This window comes from Alosa alosa, chromosome 11 (genome assembly GCF_017589495.1).
Source record: "Alosa alosa isolate M-15738 ecotype Scorff River chromosome 11, AALO_Geno_1.1, whole genome shotgun sequence".
Taxonomy (NCBI): Eukaryota; Metazoa; Chordata; class Actinopteri; order Clupeiformes; family Clupeidae; genus Alosa; species Alosa alosa.
Genome location: NC_063199.1, coordinates 32,690,554 through 32,699,417, shown reverse-complemented (window position 1 = coordinate 32,699,417; position 8,864 = coordinate 32,690,554). Strand labels below are relative to the sequence as shown.

The 8,864-nt window shown below is 41.5% G+C and overlaps 1 long non-coding RNA gene across 1 annotated transcript; it reads right to left on the bottom strand.

Moving 5' to 3' along the window:
• Positions 1-280: 280 nt before the first annotated feature.
• LOC125303734 lies at positions 281-4,905 on the bottom strand. The gene is made up of 3 exons (XR_007195088.1): positions 4,845-4,905; positions 1,938-2,035; positions 281-975 (listed from the first exon to the last, which is right to left on the bottom strand). It is a non-coding gene; the product is annotated as an uncharacterized LOC125303734 (long non-coding RNA).
• Positions 4,906-8,864: the final 3,959 nt, after the last annotated feature.

Genomic DNA, 8,864 nt, shown 5'->3' with positions numbered 1-8,864 from the left:
GATGCAAGAGGCAGTTTTTCCTTAATTGTTTCCTGTATTTTGCAAATGCTTGTAATGAAATGGAATATATACACTACAAATCATGTCTTGTGCACTTTAATTAGTTTAGGTGAAGAAAGAAAACCTGTTTACTTTTTAGGCGAAAAAATGAAACTAGAAGTGAGGCTATTGATTAGCAGTTAGTAAAATGAGCAGGCAGTCTTTAGTCAAGCTTTTCCTCTTCCCTTCCTCGTTTATGTTCCTCTCTACTCTTCTCCTCTCTGTCTGTCTGTCTGTCTGTCTGTGTGTCTTGTCTGTCTGTCTGTGTGTGTGTCTTGTCTGTCTGGACTGTGCTGGACGAGGTGGCAGAGCTGCAGCTGGTCTGCGGCTCCAGTCCTATCCTCGAGTAGCCTGCTAAAGGTGCCCGGAGGTCTCTCTCCAGCTCACTCAGCAACACTCAGCACTCTGACGCACACAAGTCAACATTTTTCTTTCTCCGAACGCTTTTGCTGCGCACATCCGTGCAAGATTTCTTTTTGTAAAGTTGCAGAAATTGTCTGGTGAGTTTCACCCAAATGCTTTCTGTCACTTGTCAGATTTTGTGTATAAACATACTTAGTGTTTGGGATTACCTGAAACAACTTGTTGGAATGGCTAGAAAAGATTTTAATTCGATCGTTTTGTCAGAACAAAGTATTGATATTTTACCCTTCATGATAACATTAAGTGCACAGTGAAAAATGGAAATAGAATAATACTGTAAAGTGCTGAAAATGTAATGAATGCAGATTCTCCGAAGTGTCTTCTTAAGTGTTTATTATATTGTATTATATAGCTTGTATGTTGATTTTCCATACTGCTGAAACAGATCAGTATATATTTTAGGGACTTGTCACAGCATTTCGGTCAGTTTGAATCTTTTGCTCTTTTTCTCCTTGTTCCTCCTCTGTCTCTCATCCATCTCCGTTCCTCTCAGCATAACGCAGACACACGCAGCTTGAAATATGAAATCATACATTTCAGTTTATTTAAATACAAATAATGAATTTGGTGTATAAAGTGTTTGAAAGATGGTTCCATAATTTTGATGCTGAATTTCAAAAGTATTTAGCACACTACATACTCCATATGAAATAACAATACTTGAGAGGAAAAGACATTTACAGAAAAAGAAAGATTCAACTAAAAAGCAAAAAAACAACATACGTTGTTGTATATTACGAAATCACTGAAATAACTTAAATGCATAATTTGAGATAAAAGTATTGTATATGAGGTCATCACTTAATTTGCTCATTTCCAGTGGTGATTAAATTAAATGCATTTTTTGGTTATCCTTATTGTGGAATTCATTTTTATGTTTTACATAAATACATACAGAACAGTTATAAATATTAGTTTACACTTATAAAGTGTTTTCTAAATTGTATGCTTTTCAACACCTATCCAATATATAAAAAGTTTCTACACTCTCCTATAGTATATTAAAGAAAGCTGTTTATTTTAAACATCATCATCAAAGAAAAAAAAAATAAATAAATAATATATGTAAAGTAGTGGTTATTCTGCATTCTTCACCAATTTAAACCAGTCATGGCATAACAAGTGTGTGTGTGTGTGTGTGTGTGTGGGGTGTGTGTGGGGGTTGGACTGTGCCATTTAAACCAGCAAGTTTTAGAAGACAACTTAAAATGTTTCTAAACACAGGCAATGTAGATGAGAAAATATTAATTATTTTGAGCTCATTATAATTATTTAGACTTTTATAAGACCTTTGGTTAAGAAATATAAAATCAGTGGCAATGGTAAGACTGATCTAAAAATATGAAACAGACAGAAATTGTAATAAAGATTTGGGATGCCCATTGGTCATATCCTCGATGCGCCGCACAAGTCAACATTGTAATGTATTTCTTATTTTATTTCCTATTTAAAATGATGTTCAAATGGATTCTTACCTTTACAAGGTCATGATATTCGTTTAAGGGAGATCCCCCTAGAGTTCCCCCTCATCCAGGGGTTTGGTCAGGAATTCTCTCTTTAGATGTTTCTCCACCTTATGACACACTACATAAGTTATAGAAATGGAGATTGTATCTCAAAGTTGCCCTATGGACTTGTTAATGTTAATGTAAATGTATTTAATAACACATAACAATTAGAGCAGAGTTGTTTTTTAATACCAGTTGTAGATTCAAATATGTACTGAAGCATTTTACAAAATCTATAATATGATGTCAAGGGTTAATTGTAATGTAATGAGACTTTTTTGCATTCCGTTCGAACTGAACTTCTGATAACATTGTGCAGCTGTTTTATCTCTGTGGACACTAATAGATTTTTCAGATATTACAAAACACTCACAAAACAACAGCAGCATGATCAATTTCAAGATTGGGATCTCAAAATAACTTAACCGAGCCAATCGGAGGAAAGCCTCATCTGCTCTAGTCTCTACAGTAGACTACATTAGCCTTATGTCCTCCATTTTGTGATGCTGAAGTTATCCAGCTCCCCCATTTCATGAAATGGGCGCAGGCGCAGTTTGGTGGCCAATAAAATCAATATGCGCTGAACATGCTCAGACCACAATTATAATTTTTACAGTTGCTTATTACAGCTCAGAATTAAATTACAAATGCAAATTATTCATATTTTAATGTGAACAATTTTTGTCTCTGTATGGTGATCATTTAAATTGCATAACTTAGAGGAGTCGGAGGAAAGCAGTTGAGAACATTTATAAATCTTCTGTGTGAAATTATAAATATTGAATTATTATAGATTATTTACATATGTTTCAAAGCTCTTGATTTAGTAATATGACCTATTGGCCTTTCCAAAGCAGTCGTGCTGTCTCATTGCTTAGTGTACATAGTGCTTGTATGATCTTACAAATAAATCTCTCTGAATTTCTACTTCTGCTTTCTACTATCTTTGAATGAAAATGCTATCAACACATTTGTGAATCCCCCTGTCATGCATAAATAAACGGTTCCCATTTGATTTGATTTGAAAAACACCTGAGAGCCAATGGCGTGTGTCGGCCGGGTGTGAGGAACCTGCGCCTGTTCAGTCCCTGAGCGGGCGGCGCTCATGGAGCAAGTAAGTGAGAGTGGTCACGCTCGACTGACTCCTGGGGTCAGAGGTCACACTGTTCCTAACAAGGAGTGCTGCCCAGGGCCCTAAGGGAGATCCCACGGAGACTGCCCTCCCCTAATCGGCACTAGTTAATCTGTTAGCAATCTTTACCTTGTCAAAGCAAACAGTGGCTGTGTCTCTCAGCCAGACCTAACCGGCCTCCCAAGTAACGCTTTTGACCCCGGGGTCACGGCCTTTGTCCAGGCTCCAATGGGGGAGTGCCCTCATGGGTCTCGGCGTAATAGGGTAGTTGTTTAGACACGTGCGGGGGCTTTGGGAAGACCACCTCAAAGACTCAGTCCCTCTCCTTGAAGTCGTATGGAAGCTCCCATTTAGAAGCCTTAATAGGGGCCCTTTAAAGCTGTAACGTGGAGGAAAAAACAATAGGAAGCCATATTGTATGTGTTTGTGCTTGTATTGTGTGCGGTGGGGGGTTCACCCACTGAAATGAGTGTTGTGTGACCTGGGCCACCAGATAAATGGGCTTTTTCTCGCCAGCCTTGCTTGGGAGTGAGTGACTCTCCTCCGGTCTGTCCTGCCCTGCTCTGTTCGGCAGGGCAATCAGATCCCTGGCCTGAGGACAGTGGACGAGGTAAGGGCCTGCTCTGTTCGGCAGGGCAATCAGATCCCTGGCCTGAGGACAGTGGACGAGGTAAGGGCCTGCTCTGTCCTGCTCTGCTCTGTTCGGCTGCCTCGCCTGGCGCTTCCTTCCTCCAGCCTTTTCCTCTGCACTTCCTGTTGCTACAAACACTGGCTACCCGGAGATAAACAAACTGCATCCCCAGTTACGTGTGCTGGCTCTCCCCAAATGTCCCCGGCTCTGAGGGATCCTCTGCTTGGGTAGACAATATGCAGAGCGAGTCCGAGGCACGGCGGAGGAGACAAGTAAGCGCTCTCTGTCCGACACCCACTCTTTGTCATTGTCTCAGCATGTCCTAGCACTGTTCTTTCATCTAGCACAGAAATGAATAGATGAAAATCGATTTATATTTACTGTATATAGCCTATCTTTGTATTGTACGCATGTTGAAATTGCTGACTCCATAATGCCAGGCATGATCATTACAGATTTATTGAAATAGAACAGGTTGTTCTCTGGATTGTTCTGGATTATTCTCAACCTCTAGAGGATGTTCTCTGTACAAACACATTTTTATCTCCTGTCCAAAGTTTTTGATCATGTCGATTGGTGAGGTGCAGAGGACCACAGAGTATCCTCACTTGATTTCCACTCCTCTCTTATTTTTATGTTTCACAGCAGAAGCTGTATTTTTTTAATGCACATCTCACATTGCATCTCTGACAAGGTTAGCAATATGTGTTGAATGATAGCAGCATAATTAAAATATCATTCAAACAATGGTAATCAATAATGGTACTTAATAAAGACATCCATTTTGATCTTGAACACACAAAATGGTCAACTAGATTCAGATTATGTAGAATGTACATAAATACAGTACCTACCCACCGAGCACAAGGTTTAGGTACTTTTGGAAAAAATGTGGTAATGTGAGGACTCTCTCAAAAATAATCTAATGGATAGTTTTTACTTTTTACTTTAGTTTTTACAAATAACAATAAGTGCAGCAAATAAAAAAAATAAGTCTTTAAAAAATCATTGCAACCTCCCCTTCTCTTCAAAACAGCATAAATTAACATGTAGGTACACTTGTACAAAGAACTCGGCAAAAATGGTATTTCAAGTATTTTCGAGAGCTCACCACAGTTCTCACAGCTCCTTGGTCAGGTTCGACTGGCTCCATTCTCTCTCCTCTCTGTTCTCATCATTGGCTTCTGGCACTCCAGAGTTGATGGCCTTTAGTTTTGAAGTCTGCAGTGTGGTTTGTTACTTTGATACTTTGTGTCTTTCACAGGACATACATGTCTCATTGGAATACTTTACTATTTACAAAAAAGTGCTGGACACTATGAAATGTATATTTCCAATTGACACATATAACTGTATAGACCGGTGTTTTGTGACAAACAAAGGCTGAAGTATGTACAGTACTTTTACACAGTACTATGTGCATATAATCTAATATATGTCAAACGCCACTCTTTGAACAGTCTACCACTTTTATTACAGTCAGTGCCCCTAACACAGAAACTATTATTATTTCCCAATATTCATAGTTACTGTTATAGTGCACCTTAATGTATTTCACAATATCTTCATATGATAAGTAAAAAAGCAAAACAACAAATGATAGAAATCTGGGCATAGAATGCAATTTAATTCATAATGGGTTTGCATGTTTTATAGCATAAATACATGGTTATGCAGTATGTGCTTATGCAGTGCGTGCCTGACACATGATGAGGGTAGCCATTTCGTTTTATATCTGAGCTTCCATAAGAATGAACTGACATGGACAGACGGGAACAAGGAACAGGGGCTCTCTATCAACCCCATATCTCTCGGGCGAGCCTATTTCTTTCTCTTTCATCAGATTTCTTTTGCTATGTCTATTTAGAGGATTCAAAGTCAGTTTAGAATTCACATGGTTTTACCAGTTAACAATATGTCTACTCTTCTGCCTTATGCAAAGACTGCCGTCGCAGGAAGATTTTCTTGTCACATAAAAATCTGTGTGCACCTATAGACATTTTCTCAACTCACATGTATGAATTCTGCACTTTCCTATTGTATTTATTATTGGACTATGTTGTTTTTATCCACACATCAATGCCCCCTGCCTTATTCATAATTGCTATGCTGTTTGTATGGTTGTGCTTATAAAATACATTTAGAATCATTTAAACATTGAGCTGCGCTGTCATAGCAAGCAAAAGAGCATGGATTAATGTGAGCCAGTCCTCGAGAGCAAGAGGGCCATCTTGCTGGTACAGGCTGTGAAGCATTGGCTTACAACTTGAAACCAAAACTGTGTCCTCAGATGAGCCCTCTGTAGTGCACCATAACAGGATACACAGCAAGGTTAGACGCTCGAAATGGATGGGGCGCAAACAGCCCAGATATTGTAGAGCAGAGACCATGAAATGAGCCCAGTGTGAAATCGGAGATACCCTGGAGAGAATTTGAAAAGCACATATAAAGATGCACCAGATGTATGCAATGCAACATATTATGCATGTATAGTTAACCAGTTTCCCCTAAAAATAAAATGCAATTGGTGAAAAATGTGTGGCGAGATGTGACGTTTTAACAAAGCGTTTCATTGGTCAGGTTCTTCCTCATTCCAGAGCCGGTGTGCCCTTTGCATTGTATGGCTCAGACAATTCAGAGAGGAAATTCACAATCATTTGAGTTATTTTACTTGTGGCCATTTTGTGGAGGTTATTGCTTTGCCTGCAGTGCCTTAACAGCCGAGAGCACGTGTGGAGCCTGGCCTCGGGTCCTCCAGATTCTCCGCCAGCGCCGAGACCAGTCCGGGAGAGAAACAGAACCGCCCGGCCCGAAAGTAGAAGCTGCACGGATTTTAGTGCACAAGTTTTTTCAGTGTGCGCACACACACACACTCCCAAAGCACAGCCTGTGGCAGCCATGTTAGATGAATCTGTGCAGAGACTCAATCGCATCGTATCCCACTACTGCAGGAGAAAGAGAAAGAGAGAGAGAAAGGAGAGCAGAAGAGAGAAAGGAAGGAGAGATAGAGAAATAAGAAATTGAAGCATCAAAAGCAAAGGAAGTATTCCCCCACCTCTTTTTCTGTTTTGTCTGCTATGCATGCAGTCCCTCTTTTTTCGTTTGTCTGCAAAATCAGTTAAGAGGATGGGAATCCAAATGAATCCAATGGAGGAGGAGACTAAGACTTTACAACTTGCTACATCCCCTCATTCTTTTTATTCAGCACTCCTGATAGTTTTCGCTGAGGACGGAAAGAGAGAGAGGGAGAGAGAGGGGAGGGAAAAAAAGTTTGAGCTTCGAGCCTCACGGGTTTTGTGGAACTGAAGCCAAAAGAGGCAGGAAGTTGTTTTACAATAGCGTTACAGTAATCTGCCACAAATGGAAAACGCCAAATGTTGCTCACAGAGGGACGGTGGCGGGAGACACAGAGTGTGTGCAGGAGAGAGCGAGAGAAAGAGAGATGGAGAGAGAGAGAGGGGGGGACAGAAAGAGGGAAAGACAAGGAGGAGGAGGAGGAGTGAGAGAGATGAATTACTGGTATGGAGCATGATAGCTGAAGGACAATCGAGTGCTTTGGTCTAATACTCCTGCAGTGTGACGCGGTGCTGTTCTCAGTCGAGGGTTCACTGATAGACGTTTTTATTCAAATGTTTCCCTGCCTTTTGCCATTAGTCTCCTCTCCTCCAACATGGCAGACTGCTGTGGGTGGGGTTAGAGTGGGTGGGGCTGGGAGGTGGGTGTGCGGGGGGGGGCACTGACTGTGATGTGTGTAGGATTTTCAAAAATGTATAGTGTTAGGGAGTTGCTCAATTGCTCAATTTTTTTTGCAACATGGGGTCACTTGTCTACATGTCCAAACAATTTAAAAAAAAAAAAGATGATTTGTTGACATTTTTTGGATTTGGGCTGATTGTGCTGTTGTCAGTCACCATATGGGTCCAGCCAGTTGCATGAATTGACCGTCAAATCCAAATCAAAAGTTGCTGCCTCGGGTGTTTCACTGTGCCAGAGTTCCAGCCAAAATAGCCGAACTACTGGAACTGGCCTTATCTGGCTTAGGGTCAGTAATACAGAGTGAGAAAGACAAATAGACAGAGAGAAAGAGAGAGAGATAAAGAGAGAGAGAGAGAGAGAGAGGGGCAAACCACATGTTGCTACGATCGCACTTCTTTTTTCAGCCCCGATCATCTTGTCTCGTTTAGCATGGCGCTGAATGTGCTTCGGGGGTCTGCAGTTGTGCACATGTCCTCTCTCAGCCTGGCTTTCCCAGAGTCCAGACATAGGGTTAATACTTCCAACTGCTCTCAGCGCCCATGCATATTTGAAAACTGCATCAGCCGCATGCTTCACTGGAAGTTTTTCTCTCTCTCTCTCTCTCTCTCTTTTTCTCTGTCTCGGATTATGAAGGTGTAGTGTGCTAGAATGGCGTGAGAGAGACCACAGAGTCTGCGCAGTGGGGGGAAGGAGGAGGGGATTCTGTGTCACTCTTCCCCCCCCTCCCTCCCGGCCTCGCTGCTTTACGCCCTCCCACCCTCTCTCTCTCTCTCTCTCTCTCTCTCCTGCTTTTACCGAGAGAAAGAGATGGATGGAGAGAGAGAGGGGGGGACAGAAAGAGGGAAAGACAAGGAGGAGGAGGAGGAGGGAGAGAGAGATGAATTACTGGTATGGAGCATGATAGCTGAAGGACAATCGAGTGCTTTGGTCTAATACTCCTGCAGTGTGACGCGGTGCTGTTCTCAGTCGAGGGTTCACTGATAGACGTTTTTTATTCAAATGTTTCCCTGCCTTTTTGCCATTAGTCTCCTCTCCTCCAACATGGCAGACTGCTGTGGGTGGGGTTAGAGTGGGTGGGGCTGGGAGGTGGGTGTGCGGGGGGGAGGCACTGACTGTGATGTGTGTAGGATTTTCAAAAATGTATAGTGTTAGGGAGTTGCTCAATTGCTCAATTTTTTTTGCAACATGGGGTCACTTGTCTACATGTCCAAACAATTTTAAAAAAAAAGATGATTTGTTGACATTTTTTGGATTTGGGCTGATTGTGCTGTTGTCAGTCACCATATGGGTCCAGCCAGTTGCATGAATTGACCGTCAAATCCAAATCAAAAGTTGCTGCCTCGGGTGTTTCACTGTGCCAGAGTTCCAGCCAAAA